The 18,291-nt window shown below is 33.6% G+C and overlaps 2 pseudogenes; both read right to left on the bottom strand.

Annotated features, from left to right (window-relative positions):
- Positions 1-2,000: 2,000 nt before the first annotated feature.
- Positions 2,001-2,134, bottom strand: LOC145264013 (U2 spliceosomal RNA; annotated as a pseudogene).
- Positions 2,135-15,985: 13,851 nt separating this feature from the next.
- Positions 15,986-16,119, bottom strand: LOC145264012 (U2 spliceosomal RNA; annotated as a pseudogene).
- Positions 16,120-18,291: the final 2,172 nt, after the last annotated feature.

Here is an 18,291-nt window from a genome sequence, read left to right as displayed (position 1 = left end):
GGTTCACTGTAAACACATATGTTACACCAAAATAAAAACGCTTCAGATAATGTCTTGATATTCAATTCAGTTTCTCACATGACATCTTATGAAGTTAGTAGAAATGTTACAGACTTTTGAATCTCAAACACTTTCAATACTGTGCACTGATATTTTCTTTTTTGCAATATAAGCACATTCATGATTTTTTTTACAAACGTTAAAAACTTTCACATTGTGTAGCAATATACTGAAACAATTATAAAAATATTTGTTTTTATTTTGAATGATGCAGGGCATCTGAAGAGAGATTTTTCTAACAAAATGAAAGTATAATTTTTAGCAATAGGTATCTAGGAAAAGGCCACTACATATGTTATAAGTTCCAAATTTCCACAACCTGGCCAATACTGGTACATGCTAGCAAATTTAGATTTGCAATTACAAAATATGATTCTAATTTTTTCCTTTGCTCTTTATTCTAACACTACACTAAGTTTACTGTGTTATTTCGCTACAGTTGATATTGTGTAGAACAATAAGAAAATCATAGTGAACAATGCATTCAACAAAATTTCACACACATTTCTAGATACCTATATCTAATAAGTTCAAAAGAAAGGACACACTTAGGGAGGTATTTTGGTGGTCAAGTCACTAAAAAGAGATTAGCTGGTTTCCCGGCATAGCCCAGGATATAATAAAGATTGACTGAAATACATGTTCTAGCTGGTTTCTAGGCGTTGCCAGGGATGTAATATAGACACATTATGTTGTATATTACCTGTTCTCTTCTCCCTAAGGTAAAACAATTTCATATACATGCTGTAAATTACCTATCCTAGGGATAAAACATGAACAATATCAGTCCTAGGGTAGATAAAACAAATAATACATAGAGATGAAAGATTCCTCTCCCCTAAGAATCAAACATATGTTCAATATCTGCTTTTGTTTTTTCATTGTTTATACGGTCCCGAGCAACGCCGGGTAGCCCTGCTAGTCTATATATATAAAAGGCAAAAATCGGTGTGTATGTATGTATGTATGTATGTTTGTTTGTAACGCTAAAACTTTTGAAAGACGGAACCAGAGTTGACAAATTTGGTATCATATTGCACCTTGATCACCCGGATGACAAATATCGAAATTTCACGTCAAACGGACCAGTAGAAAGGGGTCAACTGATCGTTTTTCTCCTAGGGGGGCCCCCAAAAAAACCTGTCATTTTAACGTTATTCAATACGTGTCACGTGACGTGACGTCAGCTCAAACTTTTGACAGACACAACCAAAGTTGACAAATTATGTATCATATTGAACCTTGATCACCCGCATGACAAATATCGAAATTCCACACCAAACGGACCATTAAAAGGGGGTGAACTGATCATTTCTCTCCTAGGGGGGCCCCCAAAAAAACCTGTCATTTTAATGTTAATATTACATAATCCAAAAACGCTTAGTCATGTCACGTGACGTGACGTCAACATCCAGTAATGGCGAACAAATGTAAACAAACACTTTGTTTTACCGATACTTTTGTCTGCTTTGTTCTAGAGATTATTAAACTCCATGACAATGTCTCCAACGTATTTAACTGGTTAAAAATAGTATTTATACAAGAGTTTTAACGAAAAATATCAGGAAAAAATGTACAGGAATAAAAAAAAATTCAGCTTTCAAAATATTCGTCGATAAAAAAACCGATCTTTATATTTACGCTAGCCATTTTGTATATTACCACGTGACCTGCTATCTCTTAAACTGGAGGGGGGGGATCCACTTGAATCCAACAAAACCAGTAATTTTTTTTTTCTATTATATATACATCATTTTCTATAAAATTAAGTGTAGACTTTATAATTAAAACAAAAAATGTTATTCATACTAAAAAAAAAAAACGCTTAGTCATGTCACGTGACGTGACGTCAACATCCACTAATGGCGAACAATTGTACCTATTTACTATGCCTCCCCACGGGACAGAGTTAGACACCAGGGTCGTTTTTTAACGTGGAGAAAAGGTACAAAAATAAAAATTGTCTCAGTCGTGGAGGATTTCTCCTCCACCGAAAGAGAACAAGAAATAGAAGTGCAGCATCTGAAGAACAGATACTACACTTTGATCTTGACCAAAAGGCCAAGAATGCGAACAATTGTAAATAACAACTTTTTTCACAAAACCAACACCGTCTTTCTTTTTTTTCTCTCTCTTTCTCTCTCTCACCCACTTACTCTTCCCTCTCTCTCACCCTCTTTCTCTTGACGTCACACCACTGTTAAACTGTGGGGGGGGGGAACACATTCCCAGGCATTATCTCCTATAGATGCACATTTTATTAGAAATTCAGCTTTCAAAATATTAGACGATAATAAAAATATAAAACCAACACCCTCTTTCTCTTTTCTCTCTCTCTCACCAACTTACTCTTCTCTCTCTCTCACCCTCTTTCTCTTGACCTCCTACTACTGTTAAACTGTGTGTGTGGGGGGTGAAGAGGCAGCTTGAAAACCAACAAAAACAGTGCACAGTTTCCCAAGCATTTGGGGTGGGAAGGGGGGGAAGAAGCCGAGCGCACAGTTTCGTGTGAGAGAGAGAGAACAATTCTCAACCTATATACTCAACAAATTTTTTATCTACAGATTTGAAAGTTTGTATATAGGGTATTCAGACATATGGAAATATATCTAGCATAATCTATCTATTATATCTATAAAAGTGAAAATGTGTGTGTGTGTGAGGTAGCCAGAGAGAGAGAGAGAGAGAGAGAGAGACAACAATTCTCAACCTATATATTCAATACATTTTTTATCTACAGATTTGAAAATTTGTATATAGGGTATTCAGACATATGGAAATATATCTAGCATAATCTATCTATTATATCTATAAAAGTGAAAATGTGTGTGTGTGTGTGTGTGTGTGTGTGTGTGCGTAAGAGAGAGAGAGAACAATTCTCAACCTATATACTCAACGTATTTTTATCTACGGATTTTAAACTTTGTATATAGGGTATTCAGACATATAGAAATATATCTAGCATAATCTATACATTATATCTATAAAAGTGAGAATGTGAGTGTGTGAGAGAGAGAGAACAATTCTCAACCTATATATTCAACAAATTTTTTACCTACAGATTTGAAAATTTGTATATTGGGTATTCAGACATATGGAAATATATCTAGCATAATCGATCTATTATATCTATAAAAGTCAGAATGTTTGCGTGTGGTTGTGTGTGTAAGGTTGCGAGAGAGAGAGAGAGAACAATTCTCAACCTATCTATTCAATAAATTTGTTATCTACAGATTTGACCATTTGTATATAGGGTATTCAGACATATGGAAATATATCCAGCATAATCTATCTATTATATCCATAAAAGTGAGAATGTGTGTGTGAGAGAGAGAGAGAGAGAGAGAGAGTAAGTACAATTCTCACCCTATATATTCAACATATTTTTTATCTACCGATTAGAAAATTTGTATATAGGGTATTCAGACATATGGAAATATATCTAGCATAATCTATCTATTATATCTAGAAAAGTGAGAATGTGTGTGAAAGAGAGAGAGAGAAGAGAGAGAGAGAGAACAATTCTCAACCTATATATTCAACTAATTTTTATGTACAGATCTGAAAATTTGTATACAGGGTATTCAGACATATGGAAATATATCTAGCATAATCTATTATATCTATAAAAGGTAGAATGTGTGTGTGTGTGTGTGAGTGAGTGAGTGAGTGAGTGAGTGAGAGAGAGAGAGAGAGAACAATTCTCAACCTATATACTCAACAAATTTTGTATCTACAGATTTGATAATTTGTATATAGGGTATTCAGACATAAGGAAATATATCTAGCATAATCTATCTATTATATCTATAAAAGTGAGAATGTGTGTGTGAGAGAGAGAGAGAGAACAATTCTCAACCTATATATTCAACAAATTCTATCTTTACAGATTTGAAAATTTGTATATAGGGTATTCAGACATTTGGAAATATATCTAGCATAATCTATTATATCTATAAAAGTGAGAATGTGTGTGTGAGAGAGAGAGAAAGAACAATTCTCAACCTATATACTCAACAAATTTTTTATCTACAGATTTAAAAATTTGTATATAGGGTATTCAGACATATAGAAATATATCTAGCATAACCTATCTATTATATCTATAAAATGACCATGTGTGTGTGTGTGTGAGAGAGAGAGAGAGAGTCAGAGAGAGAGAGAGAACAATTTTCAGCTTGTGTGTGTGTGAGAAAGAGAGAGAGAGAAAGAGAGGAAGGAAAATTCTCACCCTATATATTCAACAAATTTTTTATCTACATATTAGAAAATTTGGATATAGGGTATTCAGACGTATGGAAATATATCTAGCATAATCTATCTATTATATCTATAAAAGTGAGAATGTGTGTGTGAGAGAGAGAGAAAGAGAGAGAGAGAGAGAACAATTCTCAACCTATATATTCAACTAATTTTTTATCTACAGATTTGAAAATGTGTATATTGGGTATTCAGACATATGTAAATATATCTGGCATAATCTATGTATTATATCTATAAAAGTGTGAATGTGAGTGATGGAAAGAGCAAAAAATTCTCAACCTATATAACCTATAAAAGTGAGAATATGTGTGAGAGAGAGAGAGAGAGAGAACAATTCTCAACCTATATATTCCACACATTTTTGGGCACAGATTTGGAAATTTGTATATAGGGTAGGCAGACATATAGAAATATATCTAGCATAATCTATCTATTATATCTATAAAAGTGAGAACTTGTATGTGTGTGTGTGTGTGTGTGTGTGTGAGAGAGAGAGAGAACAATTCTTAACCTACATACTCAACAAATTTTTTACCTACAGTTTAGAAAATTTGTATATAGGGTATTCAGACATATGGAAATATATCTAGCATAATCTATCTATTATAACTACAAAAGTTAGAATGTGTGTGTGAGAGAGAGAGAGAGAACAATTCTAAACCTATATATTCAACAAATTTTTTATCTACAGATTTGAAACTTTGTATATAGGGTATTCAGACATATGGAAATATATCTAGCATAATCTATCTATTTTATCTATAAAAGTGAGAATGCGTGTGTGTGAGATAGCGAGAGAGAGAGAGAGAAAAAGAGAGAGATAAAAATTCTCAACCTATACATTCAACAAATTTTTTATCCACAGATTTGAACATTTGTATATAGGGTGTTCAGACATATAGAAATATATCTAGCATAATCTATCTATTATATGTATAAAAGTGAGAATGTGTGTGTGTGTGAGAGAGAGGACAATTGTCAACCTATGTATACAACAAATTTTTTATCTACAGATTTCAAAATTTGTATATTGGGCATTCAGACATATTTCAATATATCTGGCATAATCTGTCTATTATATCTATAAAAGTGAGAATGTGTGTGATAGAGAGAGAGAGAACAATTCTCAACCTATATACTCAACAAATTTTTTATCTACAGATTTGAAAATTTGTATATAGGGTATTCAGACATATGGAAATATATCTAGCATAATCTATTATATCTATAAAAGTGAGAATGTGTGTGTGTGTGTGAGAGAGAGAGAGAGAGAGAGAGAGAGAGAGAGAACAATTCTCAACCCATATACTCAACAAATTCTTTATCTACAGATTTTAAAATTTGTATATAGAGTATTCATACAAATAGAAATATATCTAGGATAATCTTTCTATTATATCTATAAAAGTGAGAATGTGTGTGTGTGTGAGCGAGAGAGAGAGAGAGAGAGAGAGAGAGAACAGTTCTCAACCTATACATTCAACAAATTTTTATATATAGGGTATTCAGAAATATCGAAATATATCTAGCATAATCTATTATATCTTTAAAAGTTAGAATGTGTGTGTGTGAGAGATAGAGAGAACAATTCTCAACCTATGCACTCTAAAAATTTTTTATCTACAAATTAGAAAATTTGTATATAGGGTATTCACACATATGGAAATATATCTAGCATAATCTATCTATTATATCTATAAAAGTTAGAATGTGTGTGTGAGGTAGCCAGAGAGAGAGAGAGAGAGAGAGAGAGTAAGAACAATTTTCAACCTATATATTCAACAAATATTTGATCTACAGATTAGAACATTTGTATATAGGGTATTCAGACATATGGAAATATATCTAGCATAATCTATCTATTATATCTCTAAAATTGAGAATGTGTGTGTGAGAGAGAGAGAGAGAGAACAATTTTCAACCTATATACTCAACAAATTTTTTTATCTACAGATTTGAAAATTTGTATATAGGGTATTCAGACATATGGAAATATATCTAGAGTAATCTATCTATTATATCTATAAAAGTGAGAATGCGTGTGTGTGTGAGAGAGAGCGACACAGAACAATTCTCAACCTATATATTCAACAAATTTTTTATGTACAGATCTGAAATATCACATTTGTATAGAAGTAGAAATCTTGATACCTACTCTGATACCTAATAAAAGAAAGGACACTCTTTAGGGCGGATTTTGATTATAACAAGTCACTAATTAGAAATTATAATAAACATTCTAATAATTTAAGAATTTTACCAAAATAAAATTGCATGGTAATCACCCAATTTCTGCCACAAAATTTTGATTGGCAGAACTCATAAACATAAAATATATATTTTCTAATTTCATCTTTTTTTTTTCTTTTTACATAATCTGGTTTGATGTTTTCCCAAATATTCAAATCACTATATTTTGCTGCTTAATATCAAATACAGCAACTGAGTTATTTTTATGCATCAAACAATTACATTTTCTCATTCATCCAAACTAATCACTGAACATCAATTTCATATTTTCTTCACTAAAATATTACTGTGCTTCATGTCATCAAGTGGAGCGGATCATTTTTTTTTCATTTGTTCACACATTTTTCCAATTTATATATATTTTAAAGATTCTTAGCCTATGTCATTGCATACCAATCTGTTTATTAAAAGTTAAGGTTCACTGTAAACACATATGTTACACCAAAATAAAAACGCTTCAGATAATGTCTTGATATTCAATTCAGTTTCTCACATGACATCTTATGAAGTTAGTAGAAATGTTACAGACTTTTGAATCTCAAACACTTTCAATACTGTGCACTGATATTTTCTTTTTTGCAATATAAGCACATTCATGATTTTTTTTACAAACGTTAAAAACTTTCACATTGTGTAGCAATATACTGAAACAATTATAAAAATATTTGTTTTTATTTTGAATGATGCAGGGCATCTGAAGAGAGATTTTTCTAACAAAATGAAAGTATAATTTTTAGCAATAGGTATCTAGGAAAAGGCCACTACATATGTTATAAGTTCCAAATTTCCACAACCTGGCCAATACTGGTACATGCTAGCAAATTTAGATTTGCAATTACAAAATATGATTCTAATTTTTTCCTTTGCTCTTTATTCTAACACTACACTAAGTTTACTGTGTTATTTCGCTACAGTTGATATTGTGTAGAACAATAAGAAAATCATAGTGAACAATGCATTCAACAAAATTTCACACACATTTCTAGATACCTATATCTAATAAGTTCAAAAGAAAGGACACACTTAGGGAGGTATTTTGGTGGTCAAGTCACTAAAAAGAGATTAGCTGGTTTCCCGGCATAGCCCAGGATATAATAAAGATTGACTGAAATACATGTTCTAGCTGGTTTCTAGGCGTTGCCAGGGATGTAATATAGACACATTATGTTGTATATTACCTGTTCTCTTCTCCCTAAGGTAAAACAATTTCATATACATGCTGTAAATTACCTATCCTAGGGATAAAACATGAACAATATCAGTCCTAGGGTAGATAAAACAAATAATACATAGAGATGAAAGATTCCTCTCCCCTAAGAATCAAACATATGTTCAATATCTGCTTTTGTTTTTTCATTGTTTATACGGTCCCGAGCAACGCCGGGTAGCCCTGCTAGTCTTCTATATATATAAAAGGCAAAAATCGGTGTGTATGTATGTATGTATGTATGTTTGTTTGTAATGCTAAAACTTTTGACAGACACAACCAAAGTTGACAAATTAGGTAGCATATTGCACCTTGATCACCCGGATGACAAATATCGAAATTTCACGTCAAACGGACAACTAGAAGGGGGTTAACTGATCATTTTTCTCCCAGGGGGGCCCCCCAAAAAACCTGTCATTTTAACATTATTCATTAGCTGTCACGTGACGTGACGTCAGCTCAGTAAAATGTCGGCTACGCTGAGCCTCTGACGTACATTAAAGCTGCCTGCGAGGAGTATCATTGATACTATAACACAGTTAAATATTAGTTTAAGAGTCGAACCGTTATTACCAACGGATTTATCGCACTTCAAAAAGAAGAATCCCAAAATTACATAAAAATTGACGTAGGGAAAATGTTTTTATTTTTGCTTGAAGTTTTTTACCGGCGAAGAAAGATGACTATGCTCTTTGCTATAGTTTACCATGTAAACAAGGCTTTAGCCATTTTGTTTTTACCTCCTAACTCTGTTAAACTGGAAGGGGGAGGGGTGGCTATCAGTATAAGGCCGCTTAAATACACGAAAATTACTTTTATACGAGTTTGTTTTCTTATGAATGGAACCGCGTTTATAGGGGGGAGGGGGGAGGAGGCAATGTGCACAGTCTCCCAAGCATTACCTACTATAAAAAAAGATGCACATTTACCCTCTTCTCTCACCCTCTTTCTCTCTCTCTCTCTCTCTCTTTCTCTTCTCTCTCTCACTCTCTTTCTCTATCACCCTCTTCTCTCTCTCTCTTTCTCTTCTCTCTCTCATCCTCTTTCTCTCTCTCTCACCCTCTTCTCTCTCTCTACCTTTTTCTCTTCTCTCTCGCACCCTCTTCTCTCTCTCTCACCCGCTTCTCTCTCTCTACCTCTTTCTCTTCTCTCTCGCACCCTCTTCTCTCTCTCACCCGCTTCTCTCTCTCTACCTCTTTCTCTTATCTCTCTCTCTCTCAACCTCTTCTCTCTCTCTCTCTTACCCTCTTCTCTCTCTCACTCTCTGTGTACACCTTTTTCTCTTCTCTTCTCTCTCTCTCTGACCCTCTTTCTCTCTCTCTCACCCTCTTTTTCTGCTCTCTCTCTCTACCTCTTTCTCTTCTCTATCACCCTCTTTCCCTGCTCTCTCTCACCTTCATCTCTCTCTCTCTACCTATTTCTCTTCTCTCTCTCTCCCTCTGCTCTCTCTCACCCTCTTCTTTCTCCCTCACCCTCTTCTCTCTCTCTCTCACCCTCTTCTTTCTCCCTCACCCTCTTCTCTCTCTCTCTCTACCTCTTTCTCTTATCTCTCTCTCTCACTACCCCTCTCTCTCTCTGTCTTACCCTCTTCTCTCTCTCTCTACCTCTTTCTCTTATCTCTCTCTCTCACTACCTCTCTCTCTCTCACCCTCTTCTCTCTCTCACCCTCTTTCTCTCTTACCCTCTTCTCTCTCTACCTCTTTCACTTCTCTCACCCTCTTTCTCTCTCACCCTCTTTCTCTGCTCTCTCTCACCCTCTTCTCTGCTCTCTCTCACCCTCTTCTCTCTCTACCTCTTTCTCTTCTCTCTCTCTCACCCTCTTCTCTCTCTCTTACCTATTTTGTAATATATATATATAGATATATATATTGTACAAACTATTGTACAAACTATTACCACTTATCAAGGCCTATAGGCCACTCGAGGATGAAAGTTTAAAAGTGCACAGTAGTCAAATTCGGCAAAGATGACGGAACCGCTTTAAGAGGAGGATGAATTATTCAGTGACTCCAACCTATTTTGTTACATATATGTATGTATATATTTTTGTAAAAAATATATATTACTACTTATCAAGGCCCATAGGACACTCGAGGATTAGAGTTGAAAAGTGCACAGCAGTCAAATCTGGGAAAGAGGATGGAACCGCTTTAACGGGAGGATGAGTTATTCAGCGACTCCAACCTATTTTGGTATATATATATTTATATCTATATTTATTTTTAAATATATATTACCACTTATCAAGGCCCATAGGCCACACGAGGATGAGAGTTTAAAAGTGCACAGTAGTCAAATTCGGCAAAGATGATGGAACCGCTTTAAGAGGAGGATGAATTATTCAGTGACTCCAACCTATTTTGTTATATATATGTATGTATATATTTTTGTAAAAAATATATATTACTACTTATCAAGGCCCATAGGACACTCGAGGATTAGAGTTGAAAAGTGCACAGTAGTCAAATTCGGGAAAGAGGATGGAACCGCTTTCACGGGAGGATGAGTTATTCAGCGACTCCAACCTGTTTTTTTATATATATATTTATATCTATATTTATTAAAAAATATATATTACCACTTATCAAGGACAATAGGCCACTCGAGGATGAGAGTTGAATAGTGCACTGTATAAAAAATACGGTAAAGAGGATGGAACCGCTTTAACGGGAGGATGAGTTATTCAGCAACTCCAACCTATTTTTTTATATATATATATATATATACTTTTATTAAAAAATATATATTACCACTTATCAAGGACAATAGGCCACTCGAGGATGAGAGTTGAAAAGTGCATAGTAGTAAAATTCGGGAAAGAGGATGGAACCGCTTTAACGGGAGGATGAGTTATTCAGCGACTCCAACCTATTTTTTATATATATATATATATATATATATATATATATATATATTTATAACAAAAATATATTACCACTTATCAAGGCCCATAGGCTACTCGAGGATAAGAGTTGAAAAGTGCACATTAGTCAAATTCGGGAAAGAGGATGGAACCGCTTTAACGGGAGGATGAGTGATTCAGCGACTCCAACCTATTTTGTTATATATATATATATATATATATATATATATATATATATATATTTTGTACAAACTATATATTACCACTTATCAAGGCCCATAGGCCACACGAGGATGAGAGTTTAAAAGTGCACAGTAGTCAAATTTGGGAAAGAGGATTTAATCGCTTTAATAGAAGGATGAATTATTCAGCGACTCACACCTGTTTTGGTATATATATATATATATTTATAAAAAAATATGTATTACCACTTATCAAGGCCCATAGGCCACTCGAGGATGAGAGTTAAAAAGTCCACAGTAGTCAAATTTGGGAAAGAGGATGGAACCGCTTTAACAGGAGGATGAGTTATTCAGCAACTCCAACCTATTTTGTTATATATATATATATATATATATATATATATATATATATTTTTCATAAAATATGTATTACCACTTATCAAGGCCCATAGTCCACTCGAGGACGAGAGTTGAAAAGTGCACAGTAGTCAAATTGGGGAAAGAGGATGGAACCGCTTTAACGGGAGGATGAGTTATTCAGCGACTCCAACCTTTTTTTTTATTTTGTAAAAAATATATATGACCACTTATCAAGGCCCAGAGGCCACTCGAGGATAAGAGTTGAAAAGTGCACAGTAGTCAAATTTGGGAAATTTGTTATATATCTATTTTTTTGTTACTTAGGCATTTCCACTTATCAAGGCCCAGATACATCTCGAGGATAAGAGTTAAATGTGCACAGTAGTCAATTGGACAATAAGGCCCAGAGGCCACCCGAGGATAAGGGTTGAAAATGGCAGTAGTTAATTGGACAACATAGTAATCGTTAGTAATGGAAAGTCGGGAAATTTGTTATATATATATTTATATTTTGTTTAGATAGGCATTACCACTTATCAAGGCCCAGAGGCCACTAGAGGATAAGTGTTGAAAAGTGCAGTAGTCAATTGGACAAAATATAGTAATTGTTAGTAATGGAAATTCAGTAAATTTGTTATATATATATTAATATTTTGTTAAATACGCATTACCACTTATCAAAGCCCACAGGCCACTCGAGGATAAGGATTGAAAAGTGCACCGTAGTAGTCGGTTGTAATGGAAATGCGGGATATTTGTAATATACCTATTTTTTGTTACTTAGGCACAACCACTTATTAAGGCCCAGAGGCCACTCGATGGTATTACCACTTATCAAGGCCCAGAGGCCACTCGAGGATAAGCGTTTAAAAGTGCAGTAGTCAATTGGACAATATAGTAATCGTTAGTAATGGAAATTCAGTAAATTTGTTATATATATGTATATTTTGTTACATACGCATTACCATTTATCAAGGCCCAGAGGCCACTCGAGGATAAGGATTGAAAAGTGCACAGTAGTCAATTGGACAATATAGTAATCGTTAGTAATGGAAATTCAGTAAATTTGTTATATACCTATTTTTTGTTACTTGGTCATTTCCACTTATCAAGGCCCAGAGGCCACTCGAGCATAAGAGTTAAAAAGTCCACAGTAGTCAATTGGACAATAAGGCCCAGAGGCCACCCGAGGATAAGGGTTAAAAAGTGCAGTAGTCCATTGGTCAATATAGTAATCGTTAGTAATTACTACTTCTCAAGGCCCAGAGGCCACTCGAGGATAAGGGTTGAAAAGCGCAGTAGTCAATTGGACAATACAGTAATCGTTAGTAATGGAAATTCAGTAAATTTGTTATATATATATATATTTATATTTTGCTAAATACGCATTACTACTTATCAAGGCCCAGACGCCACTCGAGGATAAGGGTTGAAAATATTCAACAAATTTTTTATCTACAGATTAGAAAATTTGTATATAGGGTATTCAGACATATGGAATATATCTAGCATAATCTATCTATTATATCTATAAAAGTCAGAATGTTTGTGTGTGTGGGTGTGTGTGAGGTAGAGAGAGAGAGAGAGAGAACAATTCTTAACCTATATATTCAACAAATTTTTTATCTACAGATTTTAAATTTGTTATAAAGGGTATTCATACATATGGAAATATATCTAGCATAATCTATCTATTATATCTACAAAAGTGAAAATGTGTGTGTCTGTGAGAGAGAGAGCAATTCTCAACCTATATAATCAACAAATTTTTTATCTACAGATTAGATAATTTGTATATAGGGTATTCAGACATATGGAAATATATCTAGCATAATCTATCTATTATGTCTATAAAAGTGAGAATATGTCTGTGTGTGAGAGAGAGAGAGTAAGAACAATTCTCACCCTTTATATTCAACAAATTTTTATCTACAGATTAGAAAATTTTTATATAGTGTATTCAGACATATGGAAATATATCTAGCATAATCTATCTATTATATCTATAAAAGTGAGCATGCGTGAGAGGAGAGAGAGAGAGAGAGAACAATTCTCAACCTATATACTCAACAAATTTTTTATCTACAGATTTGAAAATTTGTATATAGATTATTCAGTCACATGGAAATATATCTAGCATAATTTATCTATTATATCTATAAAAGTGAGAATGTGTGGGTGTGTGAGAGAGAGAATGAGAGAGAACAATTCTCAGCTTATATATGCAACAAATTGTTTATCTACAGATCCGAAATATCACATTTGTATAGAAGTAGAAATCTGGATACCTATTCTGATACCTAATAAAAGAAAGGACACTCTTTGGGGCGGATTTTGATGATAACAAGTCACTAATAAGAAATTATAATAAACATTGAAATAATTTAAGAATTTTATCAAAATAAAATTGCATGGTAATCACCCAATTTCTGCCACAAAATTTTGATTGGCAAAACTCATAAACAGAAAATATATATTTTCTAATTTCATCTTTTTTTTTATATAATCTGATTTGATGTTTTCCTTAATATTCAAATCACTATATTTTGCTGCTTAATATCAAATACAGCAAATGAGTTATTTTTTATGCATCAAACAATTACATTTTCTCATTCATCCAAACTAATCACTGAACATCAATTTCATATTTTCTTCACTAAAATATTACTGTGCTTGATGTCATCAAGTGGAGCGGATCATTTTTTTTTCATTTGTTCACACATTTTTCCAATTTATATATATTTTGTCTAAGATTCTTAGCCTATGTCATTGCATACCAAGCTGTTTATTAAAAGTTACGGTTCACTGTAAACACATACGTTACACCAAAATAAAAACGCTTCAGATAATGTCTTGATATTCAATTAAGTTTCTCACATGACATCTTATGAAGTTAGTAGAAATGTTACAGACTTTTGAATCTCAAACACTTTCAATACTGTGCACTGATATTTTCTTTTTTGGAATATAAGCACATTCATGATTTTTTTTTACAAACGTCAACAAATTTCACAATGTGTAGCAATGTACTGAAACAATTATAAAAATATTTGTTTTTATTTTGGATGATGCAGGGCATCCGAAGAGAGATTTTTCTAACAAAATGAAAGTATAATTTTTAGCAATAGGTATCTAGGAAAAGGCCACTACATACGTTATAAATTCCAAATTTCCACAACCTGGCAAATACTGGTACACGCTAGCAAATTTAGATTTGCAATTACAGAATATGATTCTAATTTTTTCCTTTGCTCTTTATTCTAACACTACACTAAGTTTACTGTTTTATTTCGCTACAGTTGATATTGTGTAGAACAATAAGAAAATCATAGTGAACAATGCATTCAACAAAATTTCACACACATTTCTAGATACCTATATCTAATAAGTTCAAAAGAAAGGACACACTTAGGGAGGTATTTTGGTGGTCAAGTCACTAAATAGAGATTAGCTGGTTTCCCGGCATAGCCCAGGATGTAATAAAGATTGACTGAAATACATGTTCTAGCTGGTTTCTAGGCGTTGCCAGGGATGTAATATAGACACATTATGTTGTATATTACCTGTTCTCTTCTCCCTAAGGTAAAACAATTTCATATACATGCTGTAAATTACCTATGCTAGGGATAAAACATGAACAATACCAGTCCGGGGGTAGATAAAACAAATAATACATAGAGATGAAAGATTCGTCTCCCCTAAGAATAAAACATATGTTCAATATCTGCTTTTGTTTTTTCATTGTTTATACGGTCCCGAGCAACGCCGGGTAGCCCTGCTAGTCTATATATATAAAAGGCAAAAATCGGTGTGTATGTATGTATGTATGTATGTTTGTTTGTAACGCTAAAACTTTTGAAAGACGGAACCAGAGTTGACAAATTTGGTATCATATTGCACCTTGATCACCCGGATGACAAATATCGAAATTTCACGTCAAACGGACCAGTAGAAAGGGGTCAACTGATCGTTTTTCTCCTAGGGGGGCCCCCAAAAAAACCTGTCATTTTAACGTTATTCAATACGTGTCACGTGACGTGACGTCAGCTCAAACTTTTGACAGACACAACCAAAGTTGACAAATTATGTATCATATTGAACCTTGATCACCCGCATGACAAATATCGAAATTCCACACCAAACGGACCATTAAAAGGGGGTGAACTGATCATTTCTCTCCTAGGGGGGCCCCCAAAAAAACCTGTCATTTTAATGTTAATATTACATAATCCAAAAACGCTTAGTCATGTCACGTGACGTGACGTCAACATCCAGTAATGGCGAACAAATGTAAACAAACACTTTGTTTTACCGATACTTTTGTCTGCTTTGTTCTAGAGATTATTAAACTCCATGACAATGTCTCCAACGTATTTAACTGGTTAAAAATAGTATTTATACAAGAGTTTTAACGAAAAATATCAGGAAAAAATGTACAGGAATAAAAAAAAATTCAGCTTTCAAAATATTCGTCGATAAAAAAACCGATCTTTATATTTACGCTAGCCATTTTGTATATTACCACGTGACCTGCTATCTCTTAAACTGGAGGGGGGGGATCCACTTGAATCCAACAAAACCAGTAATTTTTTTTTTCTATTATATATACATCATTTTCTATAAAATTAAGTGTAGACTTTATAATTAAAACAAAAAATGTTATTCATACTAAAAAAAAAAAACGCTTAGTCATGTCACGTGACGTGACGTCAACATCCACTAATGGCGAACAATTGTACCTATTTACTATGCCTCCCCACGGGACAGAGTTAGACACCAGGGTCGTTTTTTAACGTGGAGAAAAGGTACAAAAATAAAAATTGTCTCAGTCGTGGAGGATTTCTCCTCCACCGAAAGAGAACAAGAAATAGAAGTGCAGCATCTGAAGAACAGATACTACACTTTGATCTTGACCAAAAGGCCAAGAATGCGAACAATTGTAAATAACAACTTTTTTCACAAAACCAACACCGTCTTTCTTTTTTTTCTCTCTCTTTCTCTCTCTCACCCACTTACTCTTCCCTCTCTCTCACCCTCTTTCTCTTGACGTCACACCACTGTTAAACTGTGGGGGGGGGGAACACATTCCCAGGCATTATCTCCTATAGATGCACATTTTATTAGAAATTCAGCTTTCAAAATATTAGACGATAATAAAAATATAAAACCAACACCCTCTTTCTCTTTTCTCTCTCTCTCACCAACTTACTCTTCTCTCTCTCTCACCCTCTTTCTCTTGACCTCCTACTACTGTTAAACTGTGTGTGTGGGGGGGTGAAGAGGCAGCTTGAAAACCAACAAAAACAGTGCACAGTTTCCCAAGCATTTGGGGTGGGAAGGGGGGGGAAGAAGCCGAGCGCACAGTTTCGTGTGAGAGAGAGAGAACAATTCTCAACCTATATACTCAACAAATTTTTTATCTACAGATTTGAAAGTTTGTATATAGGGTATTCAGACATATGGAAATATATCTAGCATAATCTATCTATTATATCTATAAAAGTGAAAATGTGTGTGTGTGTGAGGTAGCCAGAGAGAGAGAGAGAGAGAGAGAGAGACAACAATTCTCAACCTATATATTCAATACATTTTTTATCTACAGATTTGAAAATTTGTATATAGGGTATTCAGACATATGGAAATATATCTAGCATAATCTATCTATTATATCTATAAAAGTGAAAATGTGTGTGTGTGTGTGTGTGTGTGTGTGCGTAAGAGAGAGAGAGAACAATTCTCAACCTATATACTCAACGTATTTTTATCTACGGATTTTAAACTTTGTATATAGGGTATTCAGACATATAGAAATATATCTAGCATAATCTATACATTATATCTATAAAAGTGAGAATGTGAGTGTGTGAGAGAGAGAGAACAATTCTCAACCTATATATTCAACAAATTTTTTACCTACAGATTTGAAAATTTGTATATTGGGTATTCAGACATATGGAAATATATCTAGCATAATCGATCTATTATATCTATAAAAGTCAGAATGTTTGCGTGTGGTTGTGTGTGTAAGGTTGCGAGAGAGAGAGAGAGAACAATTCTCAACCTATCTATTCAATAAATTTGTTATCTACAGATTTGACCATTTGTATATAGGGTATTCAGACATATGGAAATATATCCAGCATAATCTATCTATTATATCCATAAAAGTGAGAATGTGTGTGTGTGAGAGAGAGAGAGAGAGAGTAAGTACAATTCTCACCCTATATATTCAACATATTTTTTATCTACCGATTAGAAAATTTGTATATAGGGTATTCAGACATATGGAAATATATCTAGCATAATCTATCTATTATATCTAGAAAAGTGAGAATGTGTGTGAAAGAGAGAGAGAGAAGAGAGAGAGAGAGAACAATTCTCAACCTATATATTCAACTAATTTTTATGTACAGATCTGAAAATTTGTATACAGGGTATTCAGACATATGGAAATATATCTAGCATAATCTATTATATCTATAAAAGGTAGAATGTGTGTGTGTGTGTGTGAGTGAGTGAGTGAGTGAGTGAGTGAGAGAGAGAGAGAGAGAACAATTCTCAACCTATATACTCAACAAATTTTGTATCTACAGATTTGATAATTTGTATATAGGGTATTCAGACATAAGGAAATATATCTAGCATAATCTATCTATTATATCTATAAAAGTGAGAATGTGTGTGTGAGAGAGAGAGAGAGAACAATTCTCAACCTATATATTCAACAAATTCTATCTTTACAGATTTGAAAATTTGTATATAGGGTATTCAGACATTTGGAAATATATCTAGCATAATCTATTATATCTATAAAAGTGAGAATGTGTGTGTGAGAGAGAGAGAAAGAACAATTCTCAACCTATATACTCAACAAATTTTTTATCTACAGATTTAAAAATTTGTATATAGGGTATTCAGACATATAGAAATATATCTAGCATAACCTATCTATTATATCTATAAAATGACCATGTGTGTGTGTGTGTGAGAGAGAGAGAGAGAGTCAGAGAGAGAGAGAGAACAATTTTCAGCTTGTGTGTGTGTGAGAAAGAGAGAGAGAGAAAGAGAGGAAGGAAAATTCTCACCCTATATATTCAACAAATTTT

The sequence above is a fragment of the Euprymna scolopes genome, chromosome 39 (assembly GCF_053919585.1).
Source record: "Euprymna scolopes isolate OS-2025 chromosome 39, ASM5391958v1, whole genome shotgun sequence".
Taxonomy (NCBI): domain Eukaryota; kingdom Metazoa; phylum Mollusca; class Cephalopoda; order Sepiida; family Sepiolidae; genus Euprymna; species Euprymna scolopes.
Note: the sequence above shows the minus strand (reverse complement) of the source record. Positions and strands in the feature narration are given on the sequence as shown.